Here is a 24,046-nt window from a genome sequence, read left to right as displayed (position 1 = left end):
TACAAACACCTGGTGAACTCCTGTGTATTATAAATACCAGTGCAAAGAATTTCTGAACATACTTCATGTCACACATGTGCTCATAGACTATATTTGTGAGAACAGCCATAGAGGTTTGAATTTTGAGAAAAATGAAGCAGATATAAAAGTGTCATCAAAGTCAGGGTAAACAGTGCTTGCTAAGGGCAAATTCCAGAAAGGGGTGCCTGTTAAATTCTCACTGAAAAATGCCTAAATGTAGTCATTTGCATGAACATATAAATACATATAAACATATAAACACAGATATCCTTCTGAATGGAAAGGAATATGGGTGTTAAATCTGAATTAAGAGCTAATTTAATAGCTTGGTTGATAATATACATTGTTTAAATATGGAAATGCTCTGTAATGGACTTTACTAATTCCTGTAAAGGAAATGCCCTAAATTGAAATTGTGCAGGGATATCAATAGTTTAGGCATGAAGGGTTTTCTGCTTAGGGTGGATCAGGCGAGCATGAAAAGGATGTGGAAGTGACTGGCAGGATACAGTGTGCAAATAGCAGGACATGCAACAGAGAGGGTCATCACTGAAAGTCAGGTAGTTCTTAGGGTAAGCATGCAGTTAAAGTTGAATTATGATATCTTCCTTGAGGTGAATAACACCAGCTCTGCTAACAATCAGTATTCCACATCCCTGTCAACCCATGAATTTTGTGTTCTTCACTTGAGATCTAGTTTTGATTATCTCAAATTATGACCCAGTATCATGAAGGTGAAATTTCAATTTTTTTTTTGTACCAAGGATGGAACTCATGATCTCAAGCTTGCAAGTTAGGTTTTCATGCTGCTAGCTAAATACCCAGCTCTGAAAGTGTTTTCTGTATATTATGGATGATATCAACCTTGTTCCTCAGAAAATGTTGAACATTGTGGACTTTTTCTATATTGTATGGCTAAAATTTTTAAAACAAACCAAAGGTGTCTTATGCAGTCACTTTTCAAGTTTCACATTGTCTGTGAGGTGTCTCAGTCAGGGTTTCTCTATTTCAGACAGTTCTGTAACTTAGGCTAACCCCAAACTCAAGGCATTTCTCCTGTATCAGCCTCCCAAGATATATTTCTTCTGTCTGAGTGGAAAGTGATCACTTTTTGACACTGAGCTATAATTTGAAGCTTGCACTTGGTTTCATTGTTTATATGTTTTTTACATACAGCAGTTTTCCATGAACATTTGAATTATTATTCACGTACCATATTTGATGTTATTTATGTTTTGTCCTGTGAAACCAAATTCAAATATCAAAATGCTACTTAAGTATATTAAGAACAAAGGACTTAATGCCCTAATTGAGATTTGAAGAGATATCATTGGTAGTACATCAGAGTGATTGATGAGATATTTTTCTGCTTCTGTGCTTTATGGATGCTGGGCCTATAGGTTCTCACTATAAGCTCTGCATTAGAGACAGTGCACAGGGACTCTTGCAGTGACTCAGCACAAGAATCAGTGCTCCTATTTGGCTGTTACATTAGCTGTGAGTTGCAATATAGTATCAAATTTGCTGTCTCAAAAAATGTGTATATACAAAAAAATAATCCCCAAAATATGGAATTAAGATTTGAAGAAATCAGTCTCCATTCAGCTGTTTTGTTTGGTTTTATGTGTTTAGTTTAGTTTTGTTTTATTGAGACATGTTTTCTCTATGTATGTAGATTTGAACCCCTTATGGAGTGCAGAATTGCCCTAACCTCAAAGCAGCACTCCTGTGTCAGGCTCTTGAGTGCTGGGATTATAGATATGTGTGTTTTTACCCTAGAAAATATTGAGGCTTGTAACTTAGCTATGTTGTATCTTGGCATAATAGATGCCATCTTGAGCTTTGCATTTAACTAGTGCCCTGTATTTTACCCTGAAAAATGGAAAATCACACAGGGTAGAAGTCCCAGGAGAAAAGCAAAATGAGCTATATCCAAAGAAAAAAATTGACCTGCTCAACAAAAGAAGCAGAATACAGTTGTCATCCAAAAATTATTATAAAGATTCTAGCTAAATGATTTCCAACAGGATCTTTTTGTGATTCTATCTTTTAAAACATCTGTAACTTTCCATTTCAAAGCCTGTTGTTTATATCTTGAAATGGGTGTGGGGGTTCTGTGTACAAGTAGTCCTGAGACCATCTAATGAAATTCCACATTTCTCAATTGGGTTGCTTGGATTCCTGTATTGTTGTTCACAAACTCAACTCAAGCTTCAGAAACCTTTACTGACAACAAGCAAACATCAGGATTAAATGACAGTGCCACTGAGATGAAAGAATAGTAGTTTAAAGGAGAGGAGAAAAAGACAAATGCCATGTGCTACAATGCCCACCTGTTTTCCCCAGCAATGAAGAGGCTGAAACAGGAGAATGGCCATGTATTCAAAGACAGCCTAACCTACATAGTGAGTGCAAGGTGAGCCAGAACTCCAAAGTGAGACTATGTCTTTAAAGCAAAAAACTAAAATGAAAATAATAAACAACCAAGGTGATAGAAAGACTATTTTAAAAAATCAATAATAGAGCTGAGTGAAAGTTGACTTATGCAAAATGGGAATTATTGAATGATGCTGCAGAAGAAGGAAGGCCATGTAGTGGCATGCAGGAGGCAGTGACAATCACAGATTTAGGAATGACACCTATAATGCTACAGCACAACAGTGACCTCCTTCCTCCAATACATTTGTAGTTCACTAAATGGAGGACTTATAAAAGCTCATGGAAATGTTAAGCTCAAGGCAAACAAGCAGCATGAAATCCAGGCTTTGGAACATGGCCTTTATCAGACATTTCATATTTAGATTGAAATAAGAAAAGTATAATCCTGCCCTGTTTGATGTCACATGCACCAAATTTAATGGCTCACAACATTGAGAAATAAAGAAGTTACAAAGCAAAAGAACATCAAAAATTTTCTTAGAAAAAAAGAGAGAAGAATATCCCTGAATTTTCAGGAGTGGTGTTTAGTATTTTGGCCACAGACCTATTGTCAGGAGTCATTTATACAGGAAATTCACAATGTGGGTACAGGGTAGGTCTCAAACTACAATCAAAATATAAGCTTAAAGCTGCTTAACTAATATTATTCATCAGCCAGAAAAGGTATGTGGAAAGAGCCAAGGCATTTTGTGGGAACAATAGTCCAGTTGTTCTGGTCATTGAGTATGGTAATTGATGCCTATCAGGGCTTCCTGGAGGGGGTGGTGGTAACTGTAGTACATTTCAAGCTGTTGTTTTTCTCTTCAAGACCATGTAGACATGGTCACTGCATCTTCTTCTTCAGGTCTGGCTTTCTTCAGCTGTGCCTGTTGCAGTGATTGTTGTATTTAGTTTTTTGCATTGACTCTTTGAGGTTCCAGTTCCTCTCTGATTGTATATCAATTTCTCTCTACTTTGACATCCTGTGCTAAAATCACAATAGTATTTGAATGAATGAACTTATGTTTATACATTTAAAAACATTCATTAATACAAGCCAGGGATTTAGCTCAGCAGGCAGAAATGCCTGCCTGGAAAGTGCTAGGTTGTAACTTTGATCCTTGGTACCTAAAAAAAAAAGTAATTTAAACTGCAAGGAAAGAAAATAATTACATTTGTGAAAATGTAGGTTTACATAATTTGTAACTAAATATGTCAATGGCAAATTAAACATTGTTAATAGTCATATTTAGTATCTAAAGTAGTTGGGGCTGGGGATTGAGCTCAGTGATACAAGGAGCTGCCTGGAGAGCACAAGGTCATGAGTTCAATCCCTCATACAAAAAAAAAATTCACAGTTGTCAATGATGCAGTGCTGTGAGCACATTTATTGAAACTTATGCTTGTTAATTAAGAGGCTCAATGTTTCTTTTTTGGTCTATGAAATACCTGCAGATAACATGGCAATTACAGTGAATGATGTACTGTCCCCTATAGGATTGCTATTTTCTGAGTTGTTTTTAGTTTTTGTTTTCCCACATATTTGAAAGTTGAAAATGTTGGCTGATGCTAGCTAGAAAAACTGTGCTAAACAGTTTTTCAATTTAATGATATATTTCCCTATATCCATTAAGAAAATTTATTTGCTACAATTACTCCAAATCAAATTCATAAACAACTCTTAAAGTTACAGGCAGCTGAGTTAGTTAGAAATACAGGCAGCCATACCGTGATAAAGTGGAATGCAATTCCTGACCTTCTATGTCTGGGATGAGTTTGTGTTCTCTAAAGTGCAAGAATGAATTTTAGAAACAACAGAGTTGAAGAGCAGAATGTATTTATTGAGGGAGAGAATGTGAAAGTATTTTGCTCTAAATAGGATATTTTGGGAGTGGGAGGTGGAACCAGGGGACTTTTACCTTGAAGTCACTTTCCTTTTCCCTATTCAACTTACCTGTGGCCAGAAAAGAATCTCAATCAGCTACTTGCATATCAGCAATGCCAACTTTAACCACCACCCAACTCAAAAACTATATGTATGCCACCCACACATTTCCAGAAGAAAAAGCCAGACCGCCAGTGGTCATGGGATTCTCTCCATATTCTTAGAATAAAGGCCATTTTGACTTTATATTCTCTTCTTTACTACACCAAAAATCCTATCAGAAAGCTTCTGTCTGAGAGAAATGGGAGGGATTCTGAGCTGGTAGCAAAGGACTCTGTCTTTTCTAGGAACTTTATAGAATAAAATCATGTGGTGAAAATCATTTAAAGTGGGTTAGATTACTGATGTTACTGAGGAGGTAGCTTAGCACAATAGAGAAGCCGAATATAAGAATGTAAAAGTGGCCTTTTATTTAAAAAATGTGGAGACAAGCCCACAGCCACTAAGGGCTTGGCTTTTATTTTTTTCTGACTATGGGGTTATGGGGTATATGTGACTTTTGACTGGATGTGGTGCTTGGAGGGGACATGGATGTCATGCTAGGAGTTAAAGGGGATTTTCTTTATTCCCCTGGGAAAGAAAGATGATGTTTAATCAAGGAGAAAAGAGGAAGCCATATAAGTAAGCATCCCTGAGTTCACCTTCTTCCACCTGGAACTACCACTATGAGGTCCTATAATTTTTGTAGGGCAAAACTCTTTCAAGTACATCCTTTGGTTTGAATGAAGAAATCAAAACAAAGAATTTTTGCTCTCTGTCTTCCTCCATGGCTGGTGATAAGCCATTCATAAGAAATATTTTGATTCAATTCTTTAATGCATTGTTGATAATATAACCAAAATTACAGATCAGTTCAGTTTCAGAAAAAGAAGCAGCACTTAAAGTCAGGGATAAAGGCCTTCAATGCAAGTATCCCTGGCAAGGTGAGATCAACATTGTGTAATGTAAACTACAACTGATTTCTCTGACTTCCAGAAAGAGAAAAGTTTATACTGATATTGCTATAGCAAAATCAATCTCCTGGTCTGCTATGTCTGACACGAGGCTTTTGTTCTATAAAGTCAAAGACTGAATTTTAGGAACAACAGAAATTAACAGAAGAATATACTTATTGAGAGAAAGAAAGCTGCCTGAGACAGAGAAGGGGTCCTGAGCAGGTTGCCAAACACTGTCCTTTCTAGGGATTTTTATAGAGTAAAATCATGTGGTGAAATTAGTTTAAGGAGGGGAAAACTAGGAACTCACAATGCAGATGGGCATAAGATGGGACAGAGCTATGGTAGCCAATAAGATTATAAGTTCAGGTAAAGCTGATTAAATTGGGAACAAAGAGGGAGGGGAGTCACATAGAAAGCAGGCATTCTTAGGCAGCTGTGACTTCCCTTAAGGGTTTGGGAGGGTAACTACTGAGGTCATCAGGATGACAGGAACTATGTAGAATGTCAGTCTTTAAAAGGATACATTTCTTTGAATGGTGACTCCTGACTTCCTCTGAGTGCTAGGGAACTCTTTAGAATATCTATACTTAGGATATGGATGAATTTGCTTATCATTGTCTTGAGCCTTGGCCCATAGCATGAGGTGTCAGTCTTCCCCATAGTTGCAAGCTATCTGGTCTCCTGCATGGGCTCCTTGGGGGATCTAGCCCTGTCTCCTGCCAATACTATTTAAATAACTCAGGTCCCTGTAACAGCACTGTTTGGAAAATTGATTATAGATGTCTTGTGCTCTATGTGAATGATCCGGTGATGACAATGTGCAATGTATATACCAGTGTTGCCCCCTGATTAACATGTTTTGAAGTTTAATTTTAGTTGATGTGTTCTTTTTTCCTTGAAATCTAATGGATTTGAAAATTAAAAGCCTGAGGTAAAGCTCTTCAGTACAAACACTCCTCTGTCGAGCTGAGTTCACCACTGTAGAAGAATGGCAGCTCCAGAAGTCTCTGCACTACAGTCTATCATTTGGAATCCTCTCTTGCAGGGAGGGGCTCCTTTTCCTGTTTATTCTTGACTCATAAGGAGGGCAGTAGAGCAGGAGTCAATCAATGATGAAGGGGCAGGCTATATGAACTGTTCAATCAGATGGGTCATTGCTGGCTGTGACTTCTGTCTTTCTGATGTCTCATCGTGATTTACCTGTTCTTAGTACAATACTGGTAGCAAAATGCTTGCTGGATCTCATTTAGTACTTTTGATATCCTGTGGCCTGATTAGCAAAGAACCTGAGACATCCTAGAGCCATGGAATGGTGAGGTTGTGGATGGGAGCCCAGAAATATGGTGGATTGGGCGAAACCAGTTACAAGTATTTTCGTTCTGGTGTCTGGGTCCTCAGGTATTTAGTTAGCTTCAGCTCCTGAGGTCCTCAAGCATTGGCGATGGGTCATTCACTGTCCCTTTTGCCTCTTGCTGTTGGCAAGGGTGATTTGGGGTCCCCAGAACCCTGGCTCCACTATGACAGCAGCAGATGCAAGTATCATCTTTGAAATTCACTGCTGGCCTGGTAACTCCACAATCTTAGGCATTGGAAGGAGCTTGGGAAGACCCTGACTATGATGCTTTTTATAGCTTGTAGAGCAGTGATGAGCTAGGTCTCTGCTCTCTTTCCTCAGAGTAGCTGATCTGGAATGTCCAAAGTTTATTAATGTCTATAATGCAGGGCCTCATAGCCACAATGGATCAAGTTAAACTTGGGCTTTTTTGTATTTATAGTGATCTCCTCAATTTATAGTATGTTCTCATATTTCCATCCTCATGACAAGTAGTGGCAAAGGTCCTGAGAATTCAGAGATGTGTAGTAGTGTGCCTCAGTGGAAAAAGGCTTCCCAAACAACTTGTGAATTCCTGTGTATTATACAGATCAGTGCAAAATAATTTCTGAACATACTTAATTATTTAGGTGGCACCCTTGCTCACAGACTAGGTTTTTGAGAACAGCCATAGAGTTTTGAAGTCTGAGAAAAATGAAGCAAATATGAAAGTGTTATCAAGGATGGGGTAAAAATTTGTGAAGGACAAATTCCAGAAAGGGCTGTTAAGTTCTCATCAAAAAATGCCAAAATTTAGGCATTTGCATGGACATATACGCATGATATCCTTCTGAATGGAAAGGAATAGGGGTGTCATCTCTGAATTAAGAGCTGATTTAGTAGCTTGGTTGTTCATAGACAGTTTAAATATGGAAATGCTCTACAATGGAATTTACTAAGTGCTGTAAAGGAAAAGCTCTAAAGAGAAATTTTGCAGTGATATCAATAGTTTGGCATGAAGGGTTTCCTGCTGAGGATGGATCAGAGGAGCATGGAAAGGATGTGCAAGTGACTGACAGGATGCAGGAAGCCAATAGCAGGACATACAACAGAGAGGGTCTTCACAGAAATTCAGGTAGTTCTTAGAGTAAGCGTGAAGTTAAAGTTGGGTTCTGATTGCTTCCTTGAGGTGATCAACACCAGCTCTGGCAACAATCAGTATTTCACATCCCTGTCAACCCATGTATTTTTTGTTCCATACTTGAGATCTAATTTGGATTATCTCTAATTATGCCCCAGTGTCATGAAGGTAAAATTTGGATTTTTTTTGTACCAAGGATCGAACTCATGACCTATGCTTTCGAGGAAGGCGGTCATGCCACTGAGCTAAATACCCAACTATGAAAGTGTTTTCTGTGTAGTATGGAAGATATCCACATTGTTTATCCGAAAGTGTTGAACATTATTGGCATTTTTTGGTATTGTATGGATATAATTTTTAAAAACAAACCAAAGGTGTCTTATGTAGTCTGTTTTCAAGTTTCACTTTGTGTGTGGGGTATCTCAGTCAGGGTTTCTCTATTTTATACAGCTCTGTAACTTAGGATAGACCCAAATTCAAGGAAGAACTCCTTCACCAGCCTCCCAAGATATATTTCTTATATCTGAATTGAAAGTGATCGCTTGGTGACAGTGAGCTATAAATTACAACTTGGGCCTGGTTCCATTTTATATACTTATTTTTTAAAAACAGTATTTTCCACTAACATTTGAGTTATTAGTTGTGTACCATATTGGATGTTATTTATGTTTTGTTCTATGAAAACAAATGCATGTTTCTAAATGCTGCTGAAGTATATTAAGAACAAAGTACTCTCTGGCCTAAATGAGATTTGAAGAGACATTATCTGTAGCCTATCAAAGTGATTGATGAGATTTTTTTTTCTTTTTTTAAATTTTGAAAGTGGTAAAGTACAACAGAATAAGGCCAACTAAGATCATACAGTGAATTTGGTACACAACTTCACAACAGTTTACTGGGATAACAGTAATAGGTATCACAGCATATTTTATTATCTTTATAATAGTTGTTCTTCCAAACACATATATCAAAATGAGATGAAATACAGAACATTATAGTAATTATCAAAACAGAATATTGAATAGAGAAATACCATTAATCAGAATAGAGCAAAACAGTAATAAATATATTTGCCTTCAAAGAGATAGTAGAAGGAAGTCCCCCTTATTTGTTATGGTCTGCTTCCCAGGAGATGCTCAGATTTCTGGTTCCCAATTGATAACGGGGGTTACAGGAGGAGAGGGGTAGGGAAGAGGGATGTTTGATTCTAGGCCGTGCATCAGTAGGTTCATTATTGCTTAGTAGGGAGACAGGCTGCTTGTTTGGTTTCACAGCATACTAAGTTCCCACATGGCATGGATCTCAGGAGCTGCTGCTGGTTCTCCCCCTGGAAGGGCCGCATTCTGCCAGACTGCCACCGCTTATCAGGGAGAAGTGGTGCTTGCTTGCCTTCCAAGTGTCCTAAATTCCAGCACGGCATCGATCTCAGGAGCTGCTGCTGGTTTGCCCCCTGGATGGGCCACAGTCTGCCACACCGCCACCACTTACCAGGCAAAGGAGGTGCTTGCTTGGCTTCCCAGTTAATTGATGGGCTATTTATCTGCCTCTGTACTTTGTGGATGCTGGTCCTGCAGGCTTCTCACTGTGAGCTCTGCTTTAGAGACAGTACACAGGGAATATTGCAGTGACTCAGCACAAGAATCAGTGCTCCTATTTCACTGTTACATTAGCAGTGAGTTTCAATCTATCATCAAATTTGTTGTCTTCAAAAACGTGTATATACAAAAAATTAATGACCAAAACATGGATTTAAATTTGACAAAATCAGTCTTCATTCAGCTGTTTTGTTTGGTTTTATTAGTTTAATTTTGTTTTGTTTTATTGAGACAAGCTTTCTGTACGTATATCAGCTGGATTTGAACACCCTATGGAGCCTAGAATTGCCCAAACTCACCTAAGCCATCCTGTCTCAGCCTTTTGAGTGCTGGGATTATAGATACGCACCACCACACTTTGCTTTTCATTCAGATTTGTAGGAGAGAATTTAAGATATCACAAACCTGGTGTCTCAACCTTCATGTGAGAACTATATGTATGATCCTTTAGGAGGTGGTGACCTTTGAGGATGTGGTCATGAACTTCAGCAATGAGGAGTGGAGTTTGCTGAGTCCATCCCAAAAGAACCTCTACAGAGATGTGATGGGTGAAACCTTTAGGAATATGACTGCAATTGGAAGGACAAAATACTTTTGTCACTCATGCTGTCAGAATGTTGTATGTCGCTCATCAGTGCTGTTTCATTAAAAACAATGTGAAAATATTTTTAAAAATAGCTCAGACCTGGATACATTATATCATAACTCTAAACAAAATCTGTTAATTTGTATGTATTATTCTAATGAATGCTGGTATTTCTATGTCTACAATTCAGGAGGACTTGGGGATATCCAGGAAGCTGAAAAAGAATGCAAAATTTACTGGAGATACTTAAGGTAATTCTTACTCACAAAGAGAAGGAATGTTCCTGAGTAATTAGTGAGTCAGCAGAAAAATGACTGCCAAAGAAATGAGGCACCATTCAATCTATTGTCAGTAATATTCTACGAAGGTGTATAAGCTAGGGTATGTATAATGAGTGAATTAAATCATGAAAATATATGACATTGCATATAGATATGTACGAAAGGCATACACTTTGATTTATGACATTCTCCCTTCAGTTTTTCTATCCATATATACATGTGAATACAACACATTCATTATCTAAAATTTTCTACGATTGCAATAGAATTTGAAATAAAATGGAGTGCTTGTGTTTGCAAGCCATGCTCTAAAGAATCAGCCATTCTGAGTAAAATTCTTAGAAGGCTGGTGGAATGTTAAGTGCACTCATTCTGAATATCAGTGTGCAGTTGTCTCTAGAAATTGATCCCCTCATACTTGTCCTGGATATATTTTTAAAAATTCAATGTCCACATAAAATATTGATACATGCTTACTCATATACAAAGCAGATCAAGTTATAATAGATCAGGCCTTGAAGAAGCTTAGCTATCTATCACTGGATTTGTGGAGAAGGAAAATGTTAATAGACTCTCTGTGATTGTGCATTCTTGTAAATCCAGCACACTAGGAATCAGATTTTGCAGAATGGCAAATTCAAGTTCAAACTTCACAGCTTAATGATCAGTGAAAATCTCTTAAAACAGATTTAAAAAGCTATAGATTTTATGCTAATACCTGTTGTTCATTCCCAGCATGGAAAAAATGTGTTATATAATGTCAAAAAATAAGAATATAACATCATTTCCCATAAGAAATAGGTGGTTCTTTCTCCCATCAATTCGATGAAATAGCTCAGCTATAAAACCTAAAATGTCACAGGGTTTCTTTTAGATGAGAAACCAAAATATAAATTGTGGAATGAAATGAAAGCGAGTTGATAGAGAAAAGTAAGACTGACCATATGGAAAAGGGAACTACAGGTTAAGGACAGAAGGGAGATTGTGATTGGGAAACATATCAGAATGATCTGTATGTGATACACATATGTACCCATGCCCAAAGTGAAGCTAAAGTTTCTGCATTACAAAAGGTACCAAATTTTATGATTTACAAATGTGTACCAGTCTTTTGGGAATGGTTATTTTCAACATGTCTTACAAGGCCATTCTGTTACTTCATGGTCAGAATTTCTTAGCAGGCATTAAAAACAGAACTTGACATTAATGCAGTCATTAAACTGAGACCCATTTCACTGTGAATTTTTCTTTTTTTATTTAATGTAAGGAAAGATTAAAAAAACAAAATAAGTAGAAATAATACCACTTTCAAAGTGAAAATAAACAGTAAGAAATCTAAAGACAATGATTACATATGCTGCTCATAGAAATAGTTAATGAAACACAAAAGTGAAACATATGAAGTGGGGATTCAAACAGTGACACTGCAAACAGTTTTGTTCAACTCTTCAATAAAAACTTTGTAATATGGTTATAAATCCTATATGTGATTTTTTTTTACAGAAATGAAAAGCTAGGGAAATCCTGTGGTCATACATCTTGCAATCAGTGTAAAGAAGTATTCCCTTGTACTGCAGAAGGTAATGTGAATGTGAAAGAAGCAGAAACTCACCACAATGTTCAGATCCATGAAAAATATTGCAGTGGAGAGAAACCCTATGTATGTCAGCAATGTGGAAAAGGTTTCACCACATCTGGATATTGTAAGCAACATAACATAATTCACACTGGAGAGAAACCCTATGTATGTAAGAAATGTGGGAAAGGTTTTACCATCTCTGGACATTGTAAGGAACATGAAATTATTCACACGGGCGAGAAACCATATATATGTAAGCAATGTGGGAAAGCTTTTAACACATGTACAAATTTTAAGGTTCATGAAATAATTCACACTGGAGAGAAACCCTATGTATGTAAGCAATGTGGGAAAGCTTTTAACACACGGGGACATTTTAAGAATCATGAAAGAATTCACACTGGAGAGAAACCCTATATGTAATAATGTGGGAAAGCTTTTACCCAACATGGACATTGTAAGCAACAAGAAAGTTCACACTCAAGATAAAAGCAGTGTATATAAGCATCATGAAAATTTTTTGAGCACAAGTACATATTGCATAATGCGTGAAAAACTTCACACTGGGCAGAAAACTTATATATGTAAGGAATGTGGGAAAGGTTTCAGCAGAAATGCTCATTGTCCAGTACATGAAAAAATTTACATGGCTGAGAAACCCTGTTTATGTGTAGGATGTGGGAAACCTTTCACCACACATGGATTTTGTAAAATACATCAATGACTCCACACTGGTGAGAAACAATATGCATATAACAATGTGGCAAAGCTTTTAACACATACAGTCATTGCAAAACACATGAAACAATTCACACTGGGATGAACCACTGGCTATGTAAGGAAGTGGAGACACTTTCAGCAGCCAGATTATAAGTGAAATACATGAAAAAACTCACACAAGAGATAAATCCTATGTGTTATGGGAATACTCTCAGCACACATGATCATTGTTACATATCTGAAAGAGCTCACTGGATCCTATGTGTATTAACAGTGTGAGAAATATGGCAATCCATGTTTGTTGTTAAATACATAGAAAAAGCATCACTGTTCAGACAGTTTAGATCTAAGTTTACTTTAAAAATCCCAAGGAGACCTGAAGAAATAATCAATACAGAAGTTTGATGTCAATATTTCTTCACAAATATTCCAGAAATGACAAATCTGAGGTGGATCTCTACTCAATTGCATATGTTTTATGATTTTCAGTTAATCACTGTACCTCTCTAGATTTTTTAAAGTGTTTTTGTGCTTCAACATGGCATCTTGTAATTAAACATGCTAAACTGAAATGGGCTTTTTCACTTTCAAGTATGGATAGTGCCTATGTACTTAATATTTTGTCTTTAAAACTTAATTTTCATATTTTTGGTGAATTATTTTTATTTAAAGAAAAAAACCAAAAAGTGTAGAAATAATACAGAATTTCTGAAAAATAAACAATAAGAAATCACTAGTTGATTAGTTATATATTGTCATCTTAGAAGTAATTGTTCAAGTTACAAAATTAAAGCATGTAAAGTGACATTCAAATAATGACACTGTGAACAGTTTACCTCAGTGATCCAACAAAAACTTATTAATATGCATATATGTTCTACAAACTTGTTTTTTATCTTAAATATGGTAAGATTAAACATGACAAAACAAAACAGAACAGTTCATAAGGAAACAAGTTAAGGAAACACAGGTTTCAAAGCAAGTTCACTGAGATGTTCATTGTCTATCTTACTGTCTCTAGTTTTCTTCCAAATAGTTGTTCCCATCTTCACAAGCATTGAATATATACTTAACATTATAGAACTAATCAAATAATTACAGGATGATTCAGGCTTTTTTGATATTCAAGACTGATTTTGGGGAAGTTGATAATGCTTACCATAATGTGTCTCATTCTCTTCGTAGTTGATGTCTTTATTTTTATGTATGCTGAAACTGAACATAAGAGACTAAACTACTATCACTCTGAACAGTGAATAATAGTATCCTGAGAAGGAGAAAGGTGAGGAATTGCCTAAAAAAGGAAGGCAGAGGACATTGTTAAAAGTGTATAAAGATTTAAAAGCTACAGCAGTTCTGTTGCTCTGTTTGTTTTGATTATATTTTGTTCTTGTCTGTCTACTCATATTAGATTTGAGGGCACAGAGAGGTAACCCAAAAATATCAGGTTATAACATGATGGTAACTGTCCTTAATTTCCTATTAACTAAAACTGAAACCCTGTATTACTTACATTGTCTTACTATGACTGATCTTATTGGAAGCTGGTTTGTTTGAATGTAATTTGGCCTTGACTGATTTTATTCACATTTGGTATGCTTGCTGTTATCAAGTCCAAGAGTAGAGGCCACTAGTCTGAAGATGATAATATGTGAAAGATATATATTGGGGGGGCTGGGATTTAGCTCAGTGGCTTAAGCACCTGACTGGCAAGTGTGAGGTCATCACTTTGATCCCCAGTACCAAAAAATAAATACAAGATATAAATTCCAGGGTTTTTTTTATTTAAAGAGAAAAAAAACATAAAAAAAACAAAGCAGTAAAGGGTACAAGTCATACAGAATCTCAAGAAAAAAATACAGTAAGAAATCACTAGTTAATAGGTTACGTATTGTCTTCTTAGAAACAGTTGTCCAAATTATAAAATTAAAGCATATAAAATGAACATTCCTACAGCAAGATTGCAGACAGTTCCGTTCAATGATCCAACAAAGCTCAGTAATATGGTTTTCTTTCCTACACACTCAAACAGGCACTTATATCTCTTAGACCACCTTCCTTTCCTCTCTTCTTCACAATAACAATTACACTTTTGGGTTTTTTTTTATTCCCATAGTTGTTATTACTCTTTTTGAAGAGAATAAAATCTCAAGTGAGTTAACAAAACAGAGTTGGTTAGAACATAAGGATGCGCATAGTACTTGATGCAAAAATAGAATATCAGGTGATCAAAATGGTTACCATTGTGCCTCTTGCTATTTTTAAAAAGAGTTTCTATATCATCAGGTATAATAGAATTGATCAAAACAGTACAGAACTAGAGCAATAAAATCTACACTGGAGACCTTACAGGATTTCAAAAGAACATAATAGTCAAACCATAATGGGCATCATAGAAAATTTTATTGCCTACAAAGTGGTTGCCTATACCCTCAAACTTGATACTATCAAACAAAATAGAACATAGTGAAATCAGGCAGAACAAGATGGGGAGAGCAATACTGGGGTTAAAATCAGGTTAATAGGAAAACAAAAATGTTACTATAATATATCCCGCTATTTTTTAATTTAGTTTTCCTTTAATTGAAAAAAAATAAGAAAAAATAGAATATTTTTTAAAAGGGTGGAGATCAAGAAAAAAGAGACATTGTAATAGAACAACACAGGTCAGAACTGAACAATTAAAGCATCATTTTGTTTCACCACCAGATAATCTAACATAATATTAGTCGCCATAGTGCCTCTTTCCTTGAATTGTTTGAGTATAATTTCGTATACTATGGCATCAATCATATCAAGACAGTGTGAAGCCATTCAAGAGAATGAAAGAATTACAGGGTATTTAGAGCCAGTTAACAGAAAATGAACAACAATTTCTATATTATCTCTTTGCCTTTGAAAAATTTTATTTATACTATCACATACAGTAAAATATATTAAGATACAACATGTTAAAACCAGTGGAAACATGTATAACAGCTTGATGGGAGTTCCAAAGAAGATGATATTAAATCAGCACTAGCTTTTATGATGTGTTATTTTCTTCAGAATAGCTATTCGTACTATCACCGATATTAAATCGAAAAACCCAGGGTAAAACCATTGCACTTAATGAGTGAAAACATCATATAGATTCAAACCAATATGATTGGGTATCATGATTACCACATACTTCTATGTGTTATCATTTCTTATACTAGGGAATATATTTGGTATTTATACATGTGAGTTTGATTTATTTCACTTATGAGTATGGTCTCAAGCTGCGCCCATTTATTTATATGTCAATGTGATCAATCTTCATAGCTGAGTAGTACTCCATTGTATAAAAACACCATAACTTTTTTATCCATTCCTCAGTTGATGGACACTTAGGTTGTTTCCAAGATCTGGCTATTACAAACTGTGCTGCTATAAAAATGGGTGCACATATATCACTGTGGAATGATGCTTTAAGTTCTTCTGTGAATATGCCTAGAAGTAGAATAGCTGGGTCAAAAGGTGCTTCCAGTCCCAGCTTTCTGAGAAATTTCCAGACTGATCTCCACAATGGTTGCACCAGTCTACACTCCCACAAACAGTGCAGCAGAGTTCCTTTTTCCCAACAGCATCTCCAATATTTGTTGTTGGTGGTTTTCTTGATCTTGGCCATTCTTTCAGGAGTGAGATGAAATCTCAGTGTGGTTTTAATTTGCATTTCTTTAATGACCATTGATGGTGAACATTTTTTCATGTATTTATTTGTCCTTTGTATTTCTTCATCTCAAAATTGTTTATTCATCTCATATGCTGATTTTTGGATTGGGTCTTTGAATTTTGGTGGTCTCATTTTTTAAAATGCTTTATATATTTTAGACAGAAGTCCTCTGTCTGAGGGGCAGTTCACTAAGACTTTTACCCAGTTTGTGGGTTTTCTTTTCACTATACTGGAGATTTCTTTTGATGTGCAGAAACTTTTTAATAAGAGGTGATATGAATTATTGATTCTGGGAAACATTTCCCATGCAGTTTGAGTCCTGTTCATCAATTCTCTACCTACTCATTGTCTTCAAGGTTTTAACCAATCTGAATTCCAATAGATTTAGTGTTTCTGTTTTAATATTTAGACCTTTGATCCATTTAGATTTTATTTTAGTACATGGTGATAGGCATGGGTCTAGTTTTAGTTTTAGGCATATGGAGAGCCAGTTTTTCACCACCATTTATTAAACAGAATGTCATTCTTCCAGTGAACATGTTTGGCCCATTTATGAAAGATAATGTACTTGAGTGTGTTTGTAGTGGTGGTTGTATCTTCTCATCTGTTCCACTGATATTGGGCTTTGTTTTGTTTCCAGTACCATGTTGATTTTACTACAGTTGCTTTGTAGTATAACTTCAAGTCAGGGATTGTGGTACCTCCTGCCTTGATTTTGCTGCTTCTAACTGTCCTTGCTATTCTAGGTTTCTTCTCATTCCAGATGAATTTTAGGGGTGATTTCTCAAGTTCTATGAGGTATGTTGATGGTATTTTTATCGGGATTGCATTGCATCTGTATAAAAGTTTTAGGAGAATGGCCATTTTCACAATATTTATTCTTCCTATCCATGAGCAAGGGATGTCTTTCCATTTTCTGAGATCATCTTCAATTTCATTTTTCAGTGTGTTATAATTTTCCGTGTATAGGGCTTTCACTTCTTTCGTGAGAGTAATTCCTAAATATTTCTATTTTTTTTGGTTGCTAGTGTGAAGGGTGTGGCCTCACTTATTTCTGTCTCTGTGACTTTTTTGTCAGTGTATAGGAATGCTATTGATTTTTTAGTATTGATTCTGTATCCAGCTACATTACTGAATTTATTTATTATATCTAGGAGTCTTTCAAAGGAGCTTCGGGGATCTTCTATATAAAGTATCATGTCATCTGCAAATAATGATAATTTAACTTCTTCTTTTCCTATCTTTACACCTTTTATTTCTCTCTATTGTCTAATTGCTCTGCCCAGTATTTCCAGTACTATATTAAATAGGAGCTGTGATAACGGACATCCTTGTCTTGTGCCTGATTTTAAAGTAAAGGCCTTCAATTTTTGACCATTTAGTATGGTACTGGGTGTTGTTTTGTCATTGCTGGCCTTAATTATATTGAGGTAAGGACCATCTATTCCAATTTTCTGCAAGGTTCTTATCATAAATGAATGTTGGACCTTATCAAATGCTTTTTCTGCATCTATAGTAATGATCATGTGATTATAACTTTTGGCTCTATTTATATGGTGTATTACATTTATTGATTTACATATATTAAACAATCTCTGCATGCCTGGGTTGAATCCCCCTTGGTCATGATATATGATCTTCTTGTTGATTTGCTGCATCCTATTTGCCAATATTTTATTGAGAAATTTTGCCTCCTTGTTCATTAGGGAGATTGATCTGTAGTTCTCTTTTTCAGTTGGGTCCTCCTCTGGTTTTTGTACTAGAGTAATATTTGCTTCTAGGAACAATTTATGAAGGATTGCTTCCCTTTCCATTTCTTTGAATATTTTGTGCAGTGTTGGCATTAGGTCTTCTTTATCTTTCTTGTGCAATTTTTCATTGAATCCTTCTGGGCCTGGGCTCCTCTTTGTAGGTAATGATTTTATAATGTTTTCAATTTCATTAATATAATTTGGGTTATTCAGTAGTTTTACATCTTCATGACCTAGCTTTTGTACTTCATATGCTTTAGGAATCTGTCTATTTCCTCTGTGTTATAAAGCCTTTGAGAGTAGAGGTTTTTGAAATAGGTGTTGATGATCTTCTGTATTTCAATAGGGTCTGTAGTAATTTCACCTCTTTTATTCCTTATTGCATGGATTTGAACTTTTTCTTCCATTTTTTAAATAAGGTTGGCTAGGGGCTTTTCGATTTTATTTATTCTTTCACAGAACCATGTCTTTGATTCATTGATTTTTTGGGTTGTTTTTTTAGTCTCTATTGCATTGATTTCTGCTCTGATTTTTATAATTTCTTCTTTTCTTTTGGTTTTGGGCTTGACTTGCTCTTCTTTTTCTAGATGTTTGAGGTAAAACATCAGGTTATTTATTTGTATTCGTTCTGTTTTCCTAATGTGGGAACTCGTGCAATAAATTTTCCTCAGAGGACAGCTTTCATTGCATCACACAGATTCTGGTACGTTGTATTTGTGTTTCCATTTCTATGTAGGTATTGTTTAATTTCTTCTTTAATTTCCTCTGTGACTCACTGATTACTCAAGAGTGTTATTCAGTTTCCATGTGTTTGTGGGATTTTTGCAGTATCTTTTATCATTAATTTCTAATTTCATAGTGGTATGGTCTGATAGCATGCAAGGGATAATTTCAAAACCCTTTTGCATTTATTTAAATATGCTCTGTGAAATAATATATGGTCTATTTTAGAGAATGACCCATGTAATACTGAAAAGAATGTGTATTCTGTTGTTGTTGGGTGGAATACTCTGTATATGTCTATTAAGTCCATTTATTCACAGATGTGATTCCATTCTTTTATTTCTTTGCTCATTTTCTGTCTGGTTGATCTCGCCATTGGTGTCAGTGGTGTGTTAAGATCTGTTAGAATTGTGTTACTGCTAATTTGAACTTTCATTTTTGTTAGTACTTGTTTTATATAATTAGGTGCTCTGGAGTTTGGTGCATATAAATTTAAGATAGTTTTCTCTTCCTCTTAGAGGTTTCCCCTAACCAGGATTTAGTGACCTTCTTTATCCCTTCTGATCATTATTGGCTTGAAGTTCACATAGTCTGCAAACAGAATAGCTACCTCCGTTTTTTTGTTTGTTTGTTTGGTTGGTTGGTTGGTTTTTTTTTTTTTTTTTTTTTTTTTTTTTTTTTTTGGTTCCTGTTGCATTAACTATTGCTTTCCATCCTTTGACTTTCAGTCTGCGAGTATCCTTTTGGGTTTAGATGGGTTTCTTGTAGACAGCATATGGTTGGATTTTGTTTCTTTATCCATTCTGCCAGTTGGTTTCTTTTATTGGTCCATTGAGACCATTTACATTAATGGTTAGAACTGTTACATATTGGTTTATTGTTGACATGTTATCTTTCTACTGTTGCATCTTTATCTTTCTGCTCTTTTTAACTGTTTTGTTTATTTATTTTTTTTTGGTCTTTTTTGTTTTTATCGGTACCAGGGATTGAATTCATGACTGCCTGCTTGCAAGGCAGGCACTTATGCCGCTGAGCTAAATCCCCAGGCCCTATCTGTTTTGTTTAGAGGTGTTTTCCTAAATGTATCTAGGCTGTCTTTCAGTATTCTTTGCAGGGTTGGCTTGGTGATCATGAAGTTTTTCAGCTTTTCTTTGTCATAGAAGTATCTTATTTCTCCATTGATTTTGAAGTACAGTTTTGCAGGGTACATCAGTCTAGGATGGAAATCATTTTCCTTTAGGATCTGAAATACTTCACTGCCTGCTCTTCTTGACTTTATTGTTTGTGCTGAGAAGTCTGCTGTGATTCTGATATGTTTTCCTTTATAGGTGATCTGTCTCTTCTCTCTGACAGCTTTTAATATTCTATTCTTTTGCTCAATTTCTGGGATGGTCATTATTATATGTCCGGGTGTAGATTTATTTTGGTTATGGCTATTTGGATTTCTATATGCTTCATTGATCTTGATATCAGTTTCCAATCTTGTGTTCAGGAAATTTTCAGCTATTACTTTTCTAAATATCCTCTTGATATCCTTTATGATATCCCCTTCTTTTTCATTTATCCCTATCAACCTTATATTGTTCTGCTTTGCGTCATCTTGCAGGTGTTGAATAGTTATTTCCTGATTTCTTGTTATTTTTAAAAGATCTTTCCTTTCCTGTTCACTGGCTGCAATCTTGTCTTCAAGGTCTGAGATTCTATCTTCACATTCATTAAGGCAGTTTTTACAACTTTCAATGGAGTTTTTGATTTCCTGGATATCACTTTGCATCTGCTTTATGTATTCTGTTTGTTTCTTATAAAGTTCATCCAGGGATTCTATCTTTTCGTTTAGTTCCTCCAATTTTTTAACTGTGTCTTCTTTAGATATGTTCAGAATCTCCTTCATTTCTTTTAACAGTCTTTTTTTTTAGCTACGAAATTATTTATAATTTGAATTTCTTTAATGCTTCCCAAAGTTGCTTCTTTATTTCAGTTACTATTATTTCAGGGATTTCAGTGGAATGTGTTTTCTTCTATGCACATGGCTCCTAGGCTTCTTGGGGATGAGATGAATGTTTGAGATTGCATTTTGGTCTTTCATTTTGTCATTTTGCTGTATTTTCAATCTTCAAGTGTTGTTCCAAGTGAGGGAGTAAGTTCACTAGATTGGGACAGGATTCCATGCCTCGGCCGAACTTGGTGGCAATGTAGGGAGTTCCCCCAGACTGGAATTGGAATCTGTTCCTCAGCCCCACTCGCTGGTCCCAGCAGGAATCCGTGGGCTGGTCCCCAGATGAGGGAGAGAGTTACCCCAAACTGGGAAAGGATTCTGTGCCTTGGCCCGAATCCATGGCCTGAATCGCTGGTCCCAAATCACTGGTCCTGTGGGCAACCATGGGCTGGTCTCCAGTTGAGGAAGGGAGTTCCTCCAGACTGGGATGATATTCCATGCCTTGACCTGACTTGCTGGTCCTGGCAGGAAACCATGGGTTCTACATCAGGTTTGATTATTAACTGCTTTCGTATCCTACAAGGTGTTCAAAGTTGTGTTTTTATAAAAATAGCTATATAATGTTATGCTTAATTGTATAGTCCCTGATGAAGTGGACAATTCTATTGAAAATAACAAGAGAAAGCATTGTAAGTACTGTATATCAAGTAATATTGTGATCTTATATGTCTCTTTCATATCATGATTTTCTAGGAATTTGTTTTGTTGTCTTATTTTGATCTGTTTTCCCCCATAACACAGAAACGATAGATATACACATATAGATTCACACATAGGATGAATTTCTAACCTATTTTTTGAACAAATAATATAATCCATAATGTAATGAACAAATACTCTGAAGAAGTGACACTAAGAAACCCAATGCTAATTCTGTAGCATTATGATATGAAATTGAGCAATACTATTATTCACTGTTCAGAGTGATATTAGTCTAGTCTCTTAGTTTTTTGGTAATTGTAATTTTAATATGGCATTGTTTTAATCTTTTTATGCACATGCTTCATTTTCTCTTTCATAAATGATGTTTCTGAAGTTGAGGCAATATTTGGCATTAAGATATACATTTGTAGAGGCTTGGAGTATGTGTTTTTGACAAAGTTGTTTTCTTTTCACATAACTTGTACATTAATGAATGTTATGTTTTCCATGTTGTGACAAGACATCTGCTGATTTCCTAACATCACTGGATATCATACCATCTAAATTATGTTGCCTGATTTTGTTTCTCAGTGGAGCTAATATTTGTCATTTAAGTAAACCTTTGTTTTTCTAACCATCAGAATTTTACTTGTTATGTTTATATTACATCTTTATTTGCTAGTAAGGTTTCCCCACATGTACCAAATGTAAACCATACTACTGTGAATTTCTGATTGTGCCATACTGACAGAATCATAACTTGTCTCCAATAGCACATCACAATATATATATCAATATCTCCAGAAATTATAAAATTTGGCATGATTTATGAGGAACCATACTTTGAAATCAATTTTGCTTAAATGTGGAGTTGTTTTGGGGGGAAATGTTGTTATTGGATGTATCATGCAAATGCCTTTACTTTAGTCCTTGATGCTGTGAATGCATTATATATTTTGTAACTATTACTGTTTTTTCCTAAAATACTGAAGTAATGGCATGAAGGGAAACCTAAATTTTGAGCAGTCAATACAGTAAAAAGTAAATTTGCTAAATTAAGATTCAGATTGTGTCCTGTTTTACTGAATTGTGAATTTATACAATGGCATATCACTTTATTTATAAGGACCAGTGCATGATGTTTGTGGTGTGTACTGATTATCTTTAAACACATACACTGGGCCATGAGTCCCAGCTGGTTTCCTGTGGCCTATGGTTTTCACACTCATTTTAACATTCATGTAATTTGCAATGTGTTTAATGCCGTGTTGTTGAATACAAAATCTGCTTAGGAATTATGTTGTTAAAAACTGTGGTGTTATGAAAACACAAGTGAACATTGCATTAAATACCCCTAATCCAGTGAAGATAGCTTGCCCAAGTCTCGATTATGCTTGAGAAAATAAATTACTCACTCACCTCTTATGTAATCACCACTAAAACTATATTTATTTTGTACCTGAAGAACCTGATATACTTCACAAAGTAAAAGACACTGTGAAGTACATTGTCAGCCTCTATGCACTACAGCATGTGGCCAGATCTCCTGCACCATATTTCTGCTTACCATCAATGGGAATATTTGGAGTTTGTATTACAGCTAATAATAGAATACTGAATCTATATGACATATATCCTGAGTACATGCACTTTCTCATTTTACCATGAAAGTAAATCTTGCTGGTCCTGTTGATGCATGCTTTAATTCTAGAACCTCAGTGGGCTTAAATTAGTGGAAGAGGAAGTTGAGTCTAACCTACAAAATTAGAGTGACCTTGTCTCAAAATATATCTTCAAGTTCTGCAGATGTTGCTTAATGCTTTAGATCTCCTCACTTTCTTCCCAAGCATCAACATTTTTTTTGGTCTTTTTCATTTTTATCAGTACCAGGGATTGAACTCACAAATGCCTGCTTGCAAGGCAGGCGCTTATGCCGCTGAGCTAAAACCCCAGCCCCACATCAACATTTTTTAATACTCACAATTGCACATCAGTAGTTGTCCTTTTATCAGTTTGCCAACTAGCAGTTATTCCAGAGAATCACTTGGGAAACACATTTGTTTATGCAGTGACCATCCTGAGCATCATTTTGGCAGCTGTCAATTTAACCCATTCATTCTTATATTGAATACAGTAGAACTGTCACTTTTATATTCCTTGTTATTTAAAAAAACTAACAAAAAGTATGCAATTTTTGATAATTTTGTATTTAAATAATTGCATTGGTAAGGAGTTACCTATAAAGATTAGACTAAAGATGATTTATTTAGTTCAATCATCAAGAGAGAATGAGATGTGATGATAATGGCTTTGCAGCTGACTTTGGGAGGCAATTGCTAGATGGTTTAGCAGAGTGTGAAACAGTTGTTTTTATGCCTGCATTTGAAGTTTAAGGAAACAAGTACGTTGAGGTCAAGAATATAAATGTACGATAGGGTAAAAGAATCACTACTGCAAATTGTGATTTTTCTTTACTCAGGAAGTGTACCCTTTTTGGTAATTTGTGCAGCAGTCTCAAATATGCCTCTATTGGAGTAAAACATAGTGAAACACGAAAGAGCCAGACATTCCATGTTCTGAATGTAGAGGTATTAAAAACATTCTTTTAATACTATTGCTGCTGTTTTGTGTAGAAAATAAGATAGGGTGACAAAACAAGCAAAAAGGACTTTGTAAGGTTTTAATCCTCCTGCATAAACAA

Source organism: Cavia porcellus, unplaced genomic scaffold (assembly GCF_034190915.1).
Source record: "Cavia porcellus strain 051 isolate PalLab524CR breed Dunkin Hartley unplaced genomic scaffold, mCavPor4.1 scaffold_34, whole genome shotgun sequence".
In the NCBI taxonomy this organism is placed as follows: Eukaryota; Metazoa; Chordata; class Mammalia; order Rodentia; family Caviidae; genus Cavia; species Cavia porcellus.
This window is presented reverse-complemented; position numbering follows the sequence as displayed.